Here is a 16,203-nt window from a genome sequence, read left to right as displayed (position 1 = left end):
TTTATGACATGTAAGTTATAGTAATCTTGGCATATTTGGAACTAAAACCATGGTTATTTTGGATCCAAGTGTGTTCTGCTAGCAGAGATGCTTGGAAGAAAGTTGCTGCCTTTGACAAATTAAAACTTCAAAGAGCCCCTTGGAGACAGACATATCATATCAAAGAGACTGGATTTATTCAGGCAACATAATTATCATTAATGATTATCTGTTTTTAGTGAGTGACTGATCTGCTTGCTTGATCCAATCTCATGAGAAAATCTTTGATTTTGCCTGAAATTGATTTGCGCAAGTTGAGAAATCTCATAACTCATTGGTGACATACCTAATGTGTAGTATTTGGGTATAAATACATGGTTAAATAAATTTTAATGGTGTTAGAATGTTTTGGGGCCAATGATGAACTTCTAATAAGTGAAGACAATGACAGTTAAGAATATTTAATCCCGGCCGGGCGCGGTGACTCAAGCCTGTAATCCCAGCACTTTGGGAGGCCGAGGCAGGTGGATCATGAGCTCAAGAGATCGAGACCATCCTGGTCAACATGATGAAACCCCGTCTCTACTAAAAATACAAAAAATTAGCTGGGCATGGTGGTGCACACCTGTAGTCCCCGCTATTTCAGAGGCTGAGGCAGGAGAATTTCCTGAACCCAGGAGGCGGAGGTTGCGGTGAGCCGAGATCACACCATTGCACTCCAGCCTGGGTAACAAGAGCAAAACTCCGCCTCAAAAAAAAAAAAAAAAAAAAAAAAAAAAGAATATTTAATCCTTTGATTCTTTTATCAGTAGCATCTGGCATTTATTTATAGCATACACTTTCGGTATTTTGGTAATAACAGAACCACATAGCACTCAGCAGCTGAAAATCAGGTATCAAGTTGCTCAACAATTAATTCAATTTCATATTTCACAAAGCATATTATGGAACACCTCACATTCTCATCCTAGTTGTCACACACTAGACAGACGTGACCCAACCACATCGAAAGAGCACCACCCCCTACCAGGCTCAAGGAGGCGCCACTAAGATGGCCCATTGCTTAATAGGATCAGGTCCATTCAGGGCCACGGGTGGGGCACATTCCTTGAATCTCTGAGGCATGACTGTGTGGGCCCAATCACCCACCACTCTCCAGGGAGGGAGAACTCCAGTGTGGCACCCAAATTTCCTCAGGGCCCCTGTGACTCCCCTCACGTGGCCTAGGCTGTTTTCGAGTCCTGAGAAGCCCAATGACTTTCAGCTGGGAGCTGCCTTACACTGGGCTGAAGGAACCTTTTCCTCCTGGCCCACCATAACCCCTGCAGGGCTTCACGAAAGGCGTTCTCCAGGGTCAGATTCCCAAAAATGCAAGCTTTCTGGAGAAACGTCCCCTCCAGGATGGGAAATAAGTAGGCACCCTGAGAAAACCCTAGTGGCCAGAGGCTGACCCTCGATGACCCCACATCTCCTCACTCATGACCCATGACCCCAACAGGATACACTCACCTACGCCACTTAAGGCCACGGGTCCCACCTGGGCAGAAGAGCTCACTGAAAGACGGGTGAGAACGTGGGCTCAGGAAGGAGCCGCCAACATGCCCCACACTCGGGGAGCCAAAGCCCACACAGGAAGCCTGGGCTGTCTCACGGAGGTGCGCAGAAACAGGGTTGGGACACCCTACAGACGCCTTTCAGGGCCTCAAGTTCTCCAGCCCAAAATACAGCGGCCCTGCTGGGGACCTCAGGATCCCAGCGTCATCTTCTACTAAGTACCAGCTCGGTCAGGAGACCCCCACCCAGGTGGTGCTGAAGGTATCTGAGAGACAGACACCCAAACAGCAAAACAGAGCTGATCTATCCTGGAGACCACCAGCCTCAGAGCCTGCGGGGCTAACACCTCTCCAGACTGAAGGCCTGGAGCAGGCGTTCATCCTCGTATTTATCTGCTCTTGACAGGTGACTCTCATTAATACACAGGTGTTCTCTGTAATGTAAAAATACACCAAGTAGGCAGCTGTTACCCAGCTATCACTAATTACAAACTAAAAGTATCCGCCACAAGGGAGCCGTGGGGGCAGGGTAAGCTTAATGCTCCTCAACAGTCTTCCAAATTCTCCCCTAGACTGGGCCTCAGCGTAATCCTATTGAGCATGATTTTTTTTTTTTCCCGAGACAGAGTTTGGCTCTTGTTACCCAGGCTGGAGTGCAATGGCGCGATCTCGGCTCACCACAACCTCCGCCTCCTGGGTTCAGGCAATTCTCCTACCTCAGCCTCCTGAGTAGCTGGGATTACAGGCACACGCCACCATGCCCCTCTAATTTTTTGTATTTTTAGTAGAGATGGGGTTTCACCATGTTGACCAGGATGGTCTCAATCTCTTGACCTCGTGATCCACCTGCCTCGGCCTCCCAAAGTGCTGGGATTACAGGCTTGAGCCACCGCGCCCAGCCCTTGAGCATGATTTTTAAGTCATCGCCTCTCTTCAGAACAATGTAAGATTCTCATCATTGACCCAACCCAGTGCAGCCCCCTCCCCATGGATGCATCCAGTGGGACCCAGATGTGCTCACCACAGCTTGGTGCAGGACACCAGGGTGCCAGGAAGGGCCTGAGCTTCAGCACAGCAGAGGCTGGACACCTGGCTGATGGCCACTGGCCCAGGAACAGCAGGCCCAATGCAAGTCTTCCTCTGGTCTCACCATCTGGGGCACAGGTGGAGGACATGTGTCCAAAATGACCTCCATGTGGGGAAGGGGGTAGGGGGTGCCAGCTCATGCATGCTCGTCCTCCATGGACACATGTGATGAGATCCACGTGATACTGAATCGTGACCAACATGGGGCACCACTGGTCCTCCCTGACACCAAACCCTGGAAGGACAGGGCAGGTAGGTCACTAGACTTGGGAACAATGCCCAGGCTGTGCCATATGGCAGGCTCTAAGAGGGCTTCCACTACCCAAGAGGGTTCACCTGCATGACCCAAGGGACTCCCTGGGACTACTGGGCACAGGCCAGGGACACCAGCCGCCTCATGGCCAACCAAGAAGGCTGGCCCAGAGGCCACACCCTGCTGCAGACCTGGCAGTTGCACAGCCTACCCTGGGTGTGGGGAGCGCGCATCTAGCTGCACTCTGCAAGCGTGCGCCGGAAGTCATAGCCTGGGGCTGCAGGGCCACGTGCTTTCTCTGGTGGGTCCCCATCCATACTCCCCATACCTCCCACACACAGAGGCAGCCACACTTGGCCACTGGGAGACACATGGTGCCCTCTCCTTTGCTTGGGACCAAGACTCTTCCATCCTGAAGGTAGCACCATGGCTCCCAAGCAGCCGGAGCAACAAAATTCTGGGAAAAGTCCCTTCACAGCAGGCATTCCCATCTCAGGATGCCACCCTTCACAACACTTGACCTCAGAGATAGGATGACCCCCAGAGGGATGCAGGGTGCCCTTTGGCCCAGAGCCCACAAATCCCAGGGCTGACCTATAGCACGACCAGGTGCCAGCCACAGCTCTGCCTTGACCCAAACCCAAGGAAACAATGCTGCCCCCCACCAGGCTCCAGGAGACCCACCGAGATGGCCAATTGCTCAACAGGGACAGTCCCATTCAGGGCCATGGGTGAGGCGCGATCCTTGAATCTCCACGACACAACCCCATGGGTCCATTCAAACACTATACTCGGGGACTGAGAGCCTCCCTGTGACTCCCATAGCACCCAGAGCCACTGTGGCCCCCCTTCTGTGTTTAGGCAGTCCTTAAGGCCTGACCCAAGCACTGAGTCTCAACTGGAGTCTGCCCCACATGGGGGTGAAGGAACCCTTTCCTGCCTGGACCACCGTCACCCATGCGGGGGTTCAGGGAAGGTATCCTCCTGGGGTCCAATTCCCAAAAAAGCAGCCGTCCTGGAGAACTCATCTCTCCCAGGTGGGAATTCAGGTCAGCTGCCTGAGAAAACCCTCGTGGCCTGAAGGCTGAACCTCGGCAACTCCGAGACGGCCTGGCTAACAGGCTATGACCCCAGCTGGGCCCACTCACGCCAGTCAATGCTGGGAGGCCCACCTGGGCAGAAGAGCTCACTGAAAGACACAAGGGGAGAACAGGGACTCAGAAAGGAGCCACCAACCTGCCTCATCCCCGGGTGATCGGGGCCCCAACACCAAGCCCGTACAGGGAGCCTAGGGACCATCATAAAAAAATGCAGAAGCCAGGCACGGTAGCTCACGCCTGTAATCCCAGCACTTTGGGAGGCTGAGGCGGGTGGATCACGAGGTCGAGAGATCGAGACCATCCTGGTCAACACGGTGAAACCCCGTCTCTACTAAAAATACAAAAAATTAGCTGGGCATGGTGGCGCGTGCCTGTAATCCCAGCTACTCAGGAGGCTGAGGCAGGAGAATTGCCTGAACCCAGGAGGCGGAGGTTGTGGTGAGCCGAGATCGCGCCATTGCACTCCAGCCTGGGTAACAAGAGCGAAACTCCGTCTCCAAAAAAAAAAAAGAAAGAAAGAAAAAGTGCAGAGACAGGGTTGGGCACCCTATGGATGCCCTGAGGGCCTCCAGGTCTCCAGCCCAAACACAGTGTGGCCCTGCCAGAAATCCTGGGATCCCAGCAACCTCTTCCAACATTCTCACCTAGGCTGGGTCTCAGTGTAATCCTATTGAGCATGATTTTAAAGTCATCACCTCTCTTCAGGACAATTGGAAAAGTTCTCATCATTGGCCCAATTAGGGAACTCCCCTCCCCATGCATAGATCCAGCGGGACCTGGATAATTTCACCACAGCTCAGTGCAGGAGACCAGGGCACCAGAACGGTCTGAGCTTCAGCACACTGGGAGCTGAGAAGCTGGCTGATGGACACAGGCCTCGGGCCTGCAGGCCCAACACTAGTCTTCCTCCAGGCTCACCATCTGGAGAGACAGGAGGAAGACATGGGTCCAACCAGGGCCTCACATATCAAAGCAGGGAAGGTGAGTAGGGGATATCCATGTGATGGGATCCATGAAGAACAGTGAGCCATCATGGACACAAGGCACCTTCGGCCCTCCCTGCCACCAAACCTTGGAAAGAGAGGCTCAAGACCCCGCCACCCTGGAGGTGGCCCTATTGCTCAGAAGCAGCCTGGGTGGCAAATTCCCAGGACAGGTCCCTCAGCAGCAGGCCTTCACACCTCAGGAGGCCACGCTTCCTGCCACTGGACCTCAAGGAAGGGATGACCCTAGAGGGACGTGAGCTGTCCCCTTGGCCCAAAGACCATGAGCCCCAGGGCCGGCCTGCAGCACCTCCAGGCACCAGACAGGGTCACAGGGCTGAAGCAAGACACCTGAGCTCTACCCTACTGCAGGCCACGAGAGCACCTCCACTGCCAGGGCCGGCTCCCCTAAACAACCCCAGGCCCACACCAGGACCATGGGGCATGGACCAGGACAAGCAACCTGCTCACGACCAAGGGGGCGGGTCCTGATGCCAAGAGCCACTGTGGCAGAGCCTGCCCCTGGGTGTGGTAGGGCCGCCCTGGTGCCTACTCCAAGAATGCACCAGAAAGCAAAGCCTGGGGCCACAAGGGCCACATGCTGTCTCTGGTGGGTCCCCATCCATGCCCTGCACACCTCCCACACACAGAGCCAGGCCATATTCCGTCAATTGGGAACCACATGGTGTCCTCTACTTTCCTTGAGCTCAAGACCCCACCACCCTGGAGGTGACCCCATGGCTCAGAAGCAGGCTAGGTGGCAAATTCCTAGGACGGGTCCCTTGAAAGCAGGCCTTCCCACCTCAGGTGGCCACACTTCCCATCACTGGACCTCAAGGAAGAGATGACCCCAGCAGAACATAAGCTGCCCACTTTCCCAAAGTCCATGAGCCCCAGGAATGGCCTGCAGCACCTCCAGGCACCAGCCAGAGCTCAGCCTTCATCCAACAGCAGTGAAACAGCAACGCCCCCCACCAAGCTCAAGGAGGCACCACTGAAATGGCCCATTGCTCAACAGAGTCAGTCCCATTCAGGGCCATGGTGGGTAGTATTCCTTGCATCTCCAAAGCCTGACCATGTGGGCTCTATCACCCACCCTTCTGGGGGAAGGAGAACCCCAATGTTAGCCCCAGGGCACCCCAGTGACCCTGCTGCCACCCTCATGTGGCCTGGGCAGTCCTCGAGGGCTCACCTGCCCATGGAGTTTCAGCTGGAAACTGCCCTATCCTGGGCTGGAGGAACTCCTTCCTGCCTGGACCAGCATCACCCCTGCAGGGCTTCAAAAAATGCATGCTCTATGGTCAAATTCCCCAGGAAGCAACCCTCCTGGAGGAAGCATCCCTCCCCGTGGGTGTTCGGTCAGCTCCCTCAGAAAACCCTAGAGATCCAAAGGCTGACTCATGACGACCCCACGCTGCCTCACTCACAACCCATGACCAAAACAGGATGCAAGCATGCTGTTGCTTCAGCCTTGAACATCTACACCACTCAAAGCCAGGGGACCCACCTGGGTAGATGAGCTCACTGAAAGACACAGAGAAGAAGGAGGGCTCAGGAAACAGCTGCCAACGTGTCCCAGGGAACCAGAGCACAGACACCAAGCCTGAACAGTGGGGCCGGGGTGCCTCACAGAAGTGCCCAGACACAGGGTTGGGCTTGCAGTGTGGCCATGGTTGACGCACGGTCCTTGAATCTCCATGACCCAACCCTACGGGTCCATTCACACACTATACTCGGGGACTGAGAACTCCCATGTGACCCCCATGGCATCCGGAGCCCCTCTGGCCCCGCTCATGTGTTTGAGCAGTCCTTGAAGCCTGACCCAAGCACTGAGTCTCAGCTTGAGGCTGCCCTGCATGGGGATAAAGCAACCCTTTCCTGCTTGGACCAAAATCACCCCTTCAGGGCTTCAGGGAAGGCATCCTCCTTGGGTCTGATTCCCAAAAAAGCAGTTCTCACAGAGAACTCATCTCTCGCAGGTGGAAATTCAGGCCGGCTGCCTTAGAAAACCCTTGTGGCCCAAAGGCTGAACCTCAGCAACCCCAAAGAGCTTGGCTAATGGTGCATGACCACAGCAGGGTCCACTCACCTATGCCAGTTAATGCCAGGAGGTACACCTAGGTGGAAAAGCTCACTGAAAGACACAGGGTGGGAGAACACCGGCTCAGGAAAAAGCCACCAACCTGCCCCATCCCCAAAGAACCAGAGTACCAACACCAACCCTGCGCAGGGAGCCTGGGGACCCTCATGGAGAAGCGTGGAGATAGAGTTGGGACCCCTACAGATGCCCGTCAAGGCTTCTGGGTCTCCAACTCAAAATACAGTGGCCTTGCTGGGGATACTAGTGTCCTCTTCAAAAAATCTCACCTAGGCTGGGCTTCAGCGTAATCCTATTGAGCATGATTTTAAGTAATCTCCTCTCTTCAAGACGATATAAGGTTCTCATCATCAACCCGATCCAGGGCAACACCCTCCAAGCACATGCATCCAGTGAGACCCAGATGTGCTCACCACAGCCAGGAAGCGCCCAAGCTTCAGCACAAAGGGGGCTAAGCACCTAGCTGACGGACACTGGCCTGGCTCCACTGGGCCTCACATAAGTCTTCCTCCAGGCTCACCATCTGCGGGGACAGGAAAACATGTGTCCAAAGAGGGCTTCACACCTGCGTGTGGGCAAGGGGGTAACGGTTACCTGTGTGATGGGATCCATGTGGAACACTGACCCGTCACGGATATGGGGCACCCTTGGCCCTCCCCATGACCAAACCCTGAAAAAACAGTTCAGGGAGGTCACTGGGCTTGGGCAAGACCCCCAGGCAGTGCCCTACTGCAGACCTTAAGGGCACCTCCTCTGCCCCTCTGCCTTCCCCTTCGCACGATCCCAGGGCTGTTCTGGGATCACTGAGCATGGGCCGAGGTCACCAACCAGCTCATGGCCAACCGAGGAGGCTGGCCCAGAAGCCACGTGCCGCTGTGGACATGGAAGCGGCACAGCCTGCCCCTGGGTGTGGCCCTTTGCAAGCCATACTGAAATAGAAGCCTGGAGTCCCAGGGCCCCGTGCTTTCTGTGGTGGGTCCCCATCCATGGCCTGCACGTGTCTCAAACACAGAGCTGGGCCACCCTTTCCTTTCCTTAGGCCGAAGACTCTGCCACCCTGGAGATGACCCCATGGCATAGAAAAGGCCTAGGTGGCAAATTCCCAAGACAGGACCACTGACAGCAGGCCTTCCCACCTCAGGATCCACTCTTCCAGCCTCTGACCGTGGGGAAGGGGTGTCCTCCAGCAGGACGAGGGCTGCCGACATGGCCTAAAGCCCACAATTCCCAGGGCCCGCCTGCAGCACCACCACGCATTGGCCAGAACTCAGCTTTGACTCACACCCAGGGAAACAGCACTGCCCCCAACAAAGCTCAAAGATGCGCTACGGGATGGCCCATTCCTCAAAAGGGTCAGCCCTTTTAGGGCCATGGTTGGGGTACCATCCTTGAATGTCCATGGCCCGACTCCATGACCTTATTCAGGCACCCCTCTGCAGGGAAAGAGAGCTCTTGCATGATCCCCGTGGTGCCCCGGAGGCCCTGTGACCCCCTCGCGTGGCCTGGGCAGTTCTCCAGGCTGACACACGCACAGTCTCAGAGGGAAGCTGCCCTGCGTGGGGCCGAAGGAACGCTTCCCTGCCTGGACCACTGTTACCCTGCAGGTCTTCAGAAAGGCAAGGTCTTGGGTACGAATCCCAAGTAAGCTGCCCTCCTGGAGAAACTGTCCCTACCCAGTGGAGACACAGGTCAGCTCCCTGAGGAAACCCTCCTGTCCGGAAGACTGACCCTCAGGGAGAGCACAGGGCCTGACTCATGGCCCATGACGCCAGCAGGGTGTACTCACCTATGCAGGTCAAGGCCAAGGGGCCCTTCTGAGCTGAAGAACTCACTGAAAGACACAAGCAGAGAACGGGGGCTCAGAGAGCAGCCCCCAGTGTGCCCTGCCCCTGGGGAACAGGTGGGTCAAACCAAGTCCACACATGGAGCCTGGTGAGCTTCATGGAGGAGCACAGAGACAGGGCTGGGTACCCCTGAGAGGCCCTTGAGGACCTCAAGGTCTCCAGCCCAAATTACAGTGGCCCTGCCAGGGACCTCATGATTCCCAGTGCCCGCGTTCAAAATTCTCCCCTAGGCTGGGCCTCAGCGTAATCCTATTGAGCATGATTTTTAAGTCATCACCTCTCTTCAGGACAATATAAGGTTCTCATCATTGACCCAACCTAGAGCACCCCTCACCCCAAGCATGGATCCAGTGGGACCCAGCATCGTCTTTCAAAATTCTCCCCTAGGCTGGGCCTCAGCGTAATCCTATTGAGCATGATTTTTAAGTCATCAACTCTCTTCAGGACAATATAAGATTCTCATCATCGGCCCAACCTAGAGCACCCCTCTCCCCATGCATGGATCCAGTGGGACCCAGATGTGCTCACCACAGCTCAGGGTAGTAGACCAGGGTGCCAGGAAGGGCCTGAGCTTCAGCGTACCAGGGACTGGGCAACTGGCTGATGGCCGCTGGCCCAGGAACAGCAGGCCCAATGCAGGTCTTCCTTCAGTCTCACCTGATCTGGGGGACAGGTGGAGGACATGTGTCCAAGATGAGCTCCATGTGGGGAAGGAGGTAGGTGAGGCCAGCTCACACATGCTTGCCCTCCATGGACCCATGTGATGAGATCCAAGTGAAACATTGAATCATCACCGACATGGGGAACCCTTGGCTGTCCCTGCCGCCAAACCCTGGAAGGACAGGGCAGGTAGGTCACTGGGCTCAGGCAAAATGCTAGGCTGCACCCAAAACGGCAGATCCTGAGAGCATCTCCACTGCCCAAGAGGCTCCCCTGCATGACCCAAGGGACTCCTCCCTAAGACCACTGGGCACAGGCCAGGGACACCAGCCGCCTCATGGCCAACCAAGAAGGCTGGCCCAGAGGCCACACCCTGCTGCAGACCTGGCAGTCGCACAGCCTACCCTGGGTGTGGGGAGCGCGCATCTAGCTGCACTCTGCAAGTGTGCACCAGAAGTCACAGCCTGGGGCTGCAGGGCCACATCTTTTCTCTGGTGGGTCCCCATCCATACTCCGCATACCTCCCACACACAGAGGCAGCCACACTTGGCCATTGGGAGACACATGGTGCCCTCTCCTTTGCTTGGGACCAAGACTCTTCCATCCTGAAGGTGACACCATGGCTCCCAAGCAGCCTGAGCCACAAAATGAGACAGGTCCCTTCACAGCAAGCCTTCCCAACTCGGGAGGCCACCCTTCGCGACACTCAAACCTTGGAGATGGGATGACGCCCAGCAGGATGAGGGTTGCCCTTTGGCCCAATGCCCAAGAGTCCCAGGGCTGACCTGTAGCACCACCAGGTCTGGCCAGAGCTCCTCCTTGACCCAACCCCAGGGAAACAATGCTGCCCCCAACCAGGCTCCAGGAGACCCACCTGGATGGGCAATTGTTCAACAAGGATGGTTCCATTCAGGGCCATAGGTGAGGCGTGATCCTTGAATCTCCACAACCCAACCCTACGGGTCCATCCACATACCACACTCCAGGGACTGAGTGCTCCTATGTGACCCCATGGCACCCGGAGCCCCTCTGGCCCTGCTCATGTGTTTTGGCAGTCCTTAGGGTCTGAAAGGTCTGACCTGAGCACTGAGTCTCAGCTGCAGGCTGCCCTACACGGCAGTGAAGGAACCCTTTCCAGCCTGGAGCAATGTCACCCATGCAGGGCTTCAGGGAAGGCATCCTCCTTGGGTTCAATTCCCAAGAAAAGCAGCCCTCCTGGAAAATTCATCTTTCCCAGGTGGGAATTCAGGTCAGCTCTCTGAGAAAACCCTCAGGGCCTCAAGTCTGAACCTCGGTAACTCCAGATGGTCTGGCTAATGGCCCATGACCCCCAGCAGGGTCCACTCACCTATGCTGGTCAAGGTCAGGGGGACCACTTGGGCAGAAGAGCTCACTGAAAGACATGGGGGAGAACAGGGTCTCAGGAAGGAGCCTCCAACGCGCCTCGCCCCCAGGGACCCAGAGCCCGGACACTAAGTCAGCACAGGGAGCCTGGGTTGCCTCGTGGAGGAGCGCAGAGACAGGGCTGGGCACCCCAGAGATGCCCTTCAGGGCCTCAAGGTCTCCAGCCCAAAATACAGTGGCTCTGCTGGAGACCTTAGAATCCCAGCATCCTCTTCCAACATTCTCCCCTAGGCTGGGCCTCAGCGTAATCCTATTGAGCATGATTTTTAAGTCATCACCTCTCTTCAGAACAATGTAAGGTTCTCATCATCGACCCAACTCAGGGCACCCCCATCCCTACGCATGCATCCAGCAGGACACAGATGGGCTCGCCACAGCTCAGTGCAGGAGCCAAGAGCTCCGGGAAGGACCCGAGCTTCAGCACACTGGGGGCTGGGCACCTGCACGGCTGACGCTGGCCCAGACACAGCAGACCCAGCACAAGTTTTCCTCCGGGATCACCATCTGGGGAGACAGAAGGAAGACGTGTACCCAAACTGACCTCCATGCACGGAAGGGGATGGGGGTGCCAGCTCACCCTTGCTTGCCCTCCATGGACATGTGTGATGACTCTGATGTTAAATGCTGAGCCGTCAAGTATGGGGTTCACCCTTGGCCCTCCCTTCCACCGAACCCAGATAGGACAGAGCAGGTGGGTCACTGGGCTTGAGCAAAATGCCCAGGCTGTGCTGTACTGCAGACCCCAAGAACACTTCTGCTGTCCAAAACTGCTCCCCTGCATCACCCCAGGGCTGCCCTGGGACCACTGGCCCAGACCCCGGCCACCATCCAGGACACGACCAACGAAGTAGGCCTGCCCAGATGCCACAAGCCACACAGACGTGGCAGTCGCATAGCCTTTCCCCGGGTGTGGGGACCGTGCATCCAGGCACCCTCTCCAAGAGTGAAACAGAAATCACAGCCTGGGGCCACAGGGCCACGTGCTTCCTCAGGTGGGTCCTCATCCATACTCTGCATACCTCCCACACACAGAGCCGGCCACACGTGGCCAATGAGGAGCCACATGGTGCCCTCTCCTTTGCCTGGGCCCAAGACCACACACACTGGATGTGGCCCCAAAGCTCAGAAGAAGCTTGAGAGACAAATTGCCAGGACAGGTCCCTCGACAGCAGGCCTTCCCACCTCAGGAGGCCACCCTTCCAGACACTTGATATTGGAAAAAGGGTGACCTGCAGGAGGATGTGGGCTCCCCCTTGGCCCGAAGCCCACAAGTCCCAGGGCTGACCTGCAGCACCACCAGGTGCCAACCAGAGCTCTGCCTTGACCCAACACCCGGGAAACAACGCCGTCCCCTGACCAGGCTCCAGGAGACCCACTGGGATGACCCTTTTCTCAACAGGGACAGTCACATTCAGGGCCATAGTGGGGCACTATCCTTGAATCTCCGTGACTCAACCCAAGAGGCCCATTTGTGCACCACGCACCAGGCACCCCGAGCTCCTGTGTGAGCCCTGTGGTGCCCTAAAGTCTCTCTGTCCCCCTCTTGTGGCCTAAGCAGTCCTTAAGGCCTAACCCGAGCACCTAGTCCCAGATAGGAGCTGTGCTGCGTGGGTGCTGAAGATACCCTTTCCTGCCTGGACTACCATCACCCCTGCAGGGCTTCAGGGAAGCTGTCTCCCTTGGGTCCGATTCTCAAAAGAGCTGCCCTCCTGGTGGGAATTCAGGTCGGCTGCCTGAGAAAATCCTCGGGGCTGAAAGTCTGACCCTCGGCAACCCCACGTGGCGTCTCTAACGGCCCATGACCCATCAGGACCCACTTACATATTATGGTCAATGCCAGGTGGCTCACCTCGGTGGAGGAGCTCACTGAAAAACATAAGGAGAGAACAGGGGTTCAGGAAGAAGCCACCAAGTTTCCCCGGCCCAGGGAACTAGAGCACCAACTCCAAACCGCACAGGGAGCCTGGGCTGCTTCAAGGAGAAGCACAGAGACGGTGAGGGGAGGGGACCTCAAGATGCCCTTCAGGACCTCCAGGACTCCAGTCCACAATACAGTGGCCCTGCCAGACATGTCGAGATCCCAGCAACCTCTTCCAACATTCTCCCCTAGGCTGGGCCTCAGCGTAATCCTATTGAGCATGATTTTTAAGTCATCACCTCTCTTCAGGACAATATAAGGCTCTCATCATCGACCCAACCCAAGTAACTGCCCTCCCCTAACAAACATCCAGTGGAACCTGGATGTGCTCACCACAGCTCAGTGCAGGAGACTAGGGTGCTAGAAAAGGCCAGGACTTCGGCGCACCACGAACTGGGACTTGGCTGACGGCACTGGCCCAGGAAAAGCGGGCCCACGGAAGTCTTCCTCCGGTCTCACCATCTAGGGGCACAGGTGGAGGACATGTGACCACCTTCCCTGTGGAGAAGGTGGGGGTGGGTGTCAGCTCATCTTTGGTCCCCTCCATGGACACATGGGATGAGCGCCATATGAAATAATGACTCGTTACCGACACAGGGAACCCTTGGCCCTCCCTGCCACCCAACCAGGGAAGGGCAGGGCAGGAGGGTCACCGGGCTCAGGCAAAACGCCCAGGCTCTGCCATACTGCAGGCCCTGAGAGTACCTCCACTGCCCTAAATGGCTCCCCCCTGCATGACCCCAGACCTGCCCTGAGACCACTGGGCACAGCCCCAGGCCACCAACCAGGTCACGGCCAACCAAGGAGGCTGCCCCAGAGGCCAAGCACCTCTGCAGACTTGGCAGGGGCACAGCCTTCCCATGGGCATGGTGGGCATGCATACAGGTGACCTCTCCAAGCGTGCACAAGAAATCACAGCCGGAGGCTGCATGGTCACTTGCTTTCTCTGGTGGATCTCCATCCACACTCCACACACCTCCCAGACACAGAGCCAGCAACGCATGGCCAATCAGGAGCCACATGGTGCCCTCTCCTTTGCTTGGTCCCAAGATCCCACACCCTGGAGGTGACACCATGGCTCCCAAGTAGCCTGAGCAACAAAGTCCCAGTAGAGGTCCTTCGACAGCAGGCCTTCCCACCACAGGAGGCCACCCTTCATGACACTCAACCTCGGAGAAAGGGTGACCGCCAGCAGGATACAGGCTGCCCCTTGGCCCAATTCTCACGAGTCCCAGGGCTGGCCTGTAGAACCATCATGTACCAGCCAGACCTCGGCCTTGACCCAACCCCAGGGAAATAACACTGTCCCCCACCAGGCTCCAGGAGACCCACTGGGAGAGCCCATTGCTCAACAGGGATGGTCACATTCAGGGCCATGGGTGGGGCAGGATCCCTGAATCTCTGCAACTCAACCCCATGGGCCCATTAACACACCACACTCTGGGGACCAAGAGCTCCCCTGTTACTCCTGTGGCACCGAAGCCCTTCTGGCCCCTTTCATGTGGTCTGGGCAGGACTCAAGGCTTACTGGAGTACCAAGTCTCAGGTGAGTGCTGACCTGCATTGGGCAGAAGGAACCGTTTCCTGCCTGGACCACCATCACCCCAGCAGGGCTTCAGGGAAGGCTTCCTCCTTGGGTGTGATTCCCAAAAAAGCTGCCTCCTGGAGAACCCATCTCTCCCAGGTGGGAAATCAGGTTGGCTGCCTGAGACAACCCTTGGGGCCCAACAGCTGAAACTTGGGGGCCCGACACAGCCTGGCTAATGGCCAATGACCCCAGCAGGATCCACTCACCTATTACAGTCAATGCCAGGCGGCTCACCTGGGCAGAGGAGCTCACTGAAAAATACAAGGAGAGAACAGGGGCTCAGGAAGAAGCCACCAAGGTTCCCCAGTCCAGGCCACTGGAGCACCGAGTCCAGACCCGCAGAGGGAGCCTGGGCTGCCTCATGAGGAGCACAGAGACAGGTTGGGCACCTACAGATGCCCTTCAGAGCCATTAGGTCTCCAGCGCAAAATGCAGGGGCCCTGCTGGGGACTTGGGGATCCCAGCATCTTCTTCCAACATTCTCCCCTAGGCTGGGCCTCAGCGTAATCCTATTGAGCATGATTTTTAAGTCATCACCTCTCTTCAGACAATATAAGGTTCTCATCATTGACCCAACCCAGGGCACCCACTCCCCGCGCATGAATCCAGTGGGACCAGGATGTGCTCACCAAGCTCAGTGCAGGAGACCAGGGCCCCGGGAAAGGGCTGAGCTCCAGCGCATCGTGGGCTGGGAACCCGGCTGACAGACACTGTCCCAGGGCCATTGTGTCCAACGCAAGTCTTTCTCTGGGCTCACTATCTGGGGGACAGGAGGAGTACACGTGTCCAAATAGAGCCTCACACCTCAGTGTGGAAAAGGCATTAAGGGATACCCACGTGATGGGTCCATGTGGAACCGTGACCCGTCACGTATGCAGGGCACCCTTAGCCCTCCCGGTCACCAAACCCTGAAAAAACGGGGCAGGCTGGTCACTGGGTTCCGGCAAGACGCCTGAGCTGCGCCCTACTACCAGCCCAGAGAGCACCTCCAGTGCCGCCGCTGGCTCCCCAGCATGATTTCAGGACTGCCTTGTGACCACTGGACATGAGCCACAGCCACCAACCAGCTCACAGCCAACCAAGGAGGACAGCTCGGAAGGTATGCACCATGCAAATCTGCCAGTCACATAGCCTGACCCGGGTGTGGCAGGCAACCGCCGAGGCGCCCTCTCCAAGTGTGCACTGAAAATCACAGCCTGGAGACAGGCCACGTGCTTTCACTGGTGGGACCCCATCCATATCCCACACACCTCCAAACACAGAGCCGGGCCACACTCGGCCAATCAACGGCTACACGGTATCTTCTCCTTTCCTTGGGCCCAAGACCCTGCCACCCTGGAGGTGACCCCATGGCTCAGAAAAAAACGGATGGCAAATTGCCGGTACGGGGACAATAGGCCACCCCACCTCAGAATGCTACCATTACTGCCACTAAAACTCAGAGAACAGGTGACCCCCAATGGGATGCAGGCTGACCCCATAGCCCAAAGCCCACAGGTCCCACGGATGCTCTTCAGCACCACCAGGCGCCGGCCGGATCTCAGCCTTGACCCAACCACATTGAAACTGCACCACCCCCACCAGGCTGAGTACGTGCCACTGGGATGGCCCGCTGCTCAACAGGGTCAGCCCCACTCAGGGCCACAGAGGGGATGAGACCCTTGAACCTCCATAGCCCAACCCTGTCACCGCACCCTGGAACAAACTCGGGGACTGAGAGCTCTCGCATTCATGGCA

At 56.8% G+C, this 16,203-nt stretch overlaps 8 non-coding genes across 8 annotated transcripts; all 8 read right to left on the bottom strand.

Annotated features, from left to right (window-relative positions):
- Positions 1-2,415: 2,415 nt before the first annotated feature.
- Positions 2,416-2,497, bottom strand: LOC120368182 (small nucleolar RNA SNORD115). The gene has a single exon (XR_005582383.1). It is a non-coding gene; the product is annotated as a small nucleolar RNA SNORD115 (small nucleolar RNA).
- Positions 2,498-4,622: 2,125 nt separating this feature from the next.
- On the bottom strand, positions 4,623-4,706 carry LOC120368178 (small nucleolar RNA SNORD115). The gene has a single exon (XR_005582381.1). It is a non-coding gene; the product is annotated as a small nucleolar RNA SNORD115 (small nucleolar RNA).
- A 2,622-nt stretch (positions 4,707-7,328) lies between these two features.
- LOC120368180 (small nucleolar RNA SNORD115) lies at positions 7,329-7,409 on the bottom strand. Its single transcript, XR_005582382.2, has one exon. It is a non-coding gene; the product is annotated as a small nucleolar RNA SNORD115 (small nucleolar RNA).
- Positions 7,410-9,129: 1,720 nt separating this feature from the next.
- On the bottom strand, positions 9,130-9,211 carry LOC141584727 (small nucleolar RNA SNORD115). Its single transcript, XR_012517932.1, has one exon. It is a non-coding gene; the product is annotated as a small nucleolar RNA SNORD115 (small nucleolar RNA).
- A 75-nt stretch (positions 9,212-9,286) lies between these two features.
- Positions 9,287-9,368, bottom strand: LOC141584728 (small nucleolar RNA SNORD115). The gene has a single exon (XR_012517933.1). It is a non-coding gene; the product is annotated as a small nucleolar RNA SNORD115 (small nucleolar RNA).
- A 1,826-nt stretch (positions 9,369-11,194) lies between these two features.
- LOC120368141 (small nucleolar RNA SNORD115) lies at positions 11,195-11,276 on the bottom strand. The gene has a single exon (XR_005582346.1). It is a non-coding gene; the product is annotated as a small nucleolar RNA SNORD115 (small nucleolar RNA).
- Positions 11,277-13,073: 1,797 nt separating this feature from the next.
- LOC120368144 (small nucleolar RNA SNORD115) lies at positions 13,074-13,155 on the bottom strand. The gene has a single exon (XR_005582349.1). It is a non-coding gene; the product is annotated as a small nucleolar RNA SNORD115 (small nucleolar RNA).
- Positions 13,156-14,959: 1,804 nt separating this feature from the next.
- LOC120368148 (small nucleolar RNA SNORD115) lies at positions 14,960-15,040 on the bottom strand. The gene has a single exon (XR_005582353.1). It is a non-coding gene; the product is annotated as a small nucleolar RNA SNORD115 (small nucleolar RNA).
- Between the last annotated feature and the right edge of the window lie 1,163 nt (positions 15,041-16,203).

The sequence above is a fragment of the Saimiri boliviensis genome, chromosome 5 (genome assembly GCF_048565385.1).
Source record: "Saimiri boliviensis isolate mSaiBol1 chromosome 5, mSaiBol1.pri, whole genome shotgun sequence".
In the NCBI taxonomy this organism is placed as follows: domain Eukaryota; kingdom Metazoa; phylum Chordata; class Mammalia; order Primates; family Cebidae; genus Saimiri; species Saimiri boliviensis.
Note: the sequence above shows the minus strand (reverse complement) of the source record. Positions and strands in the feature narration are given on the sequence as shown.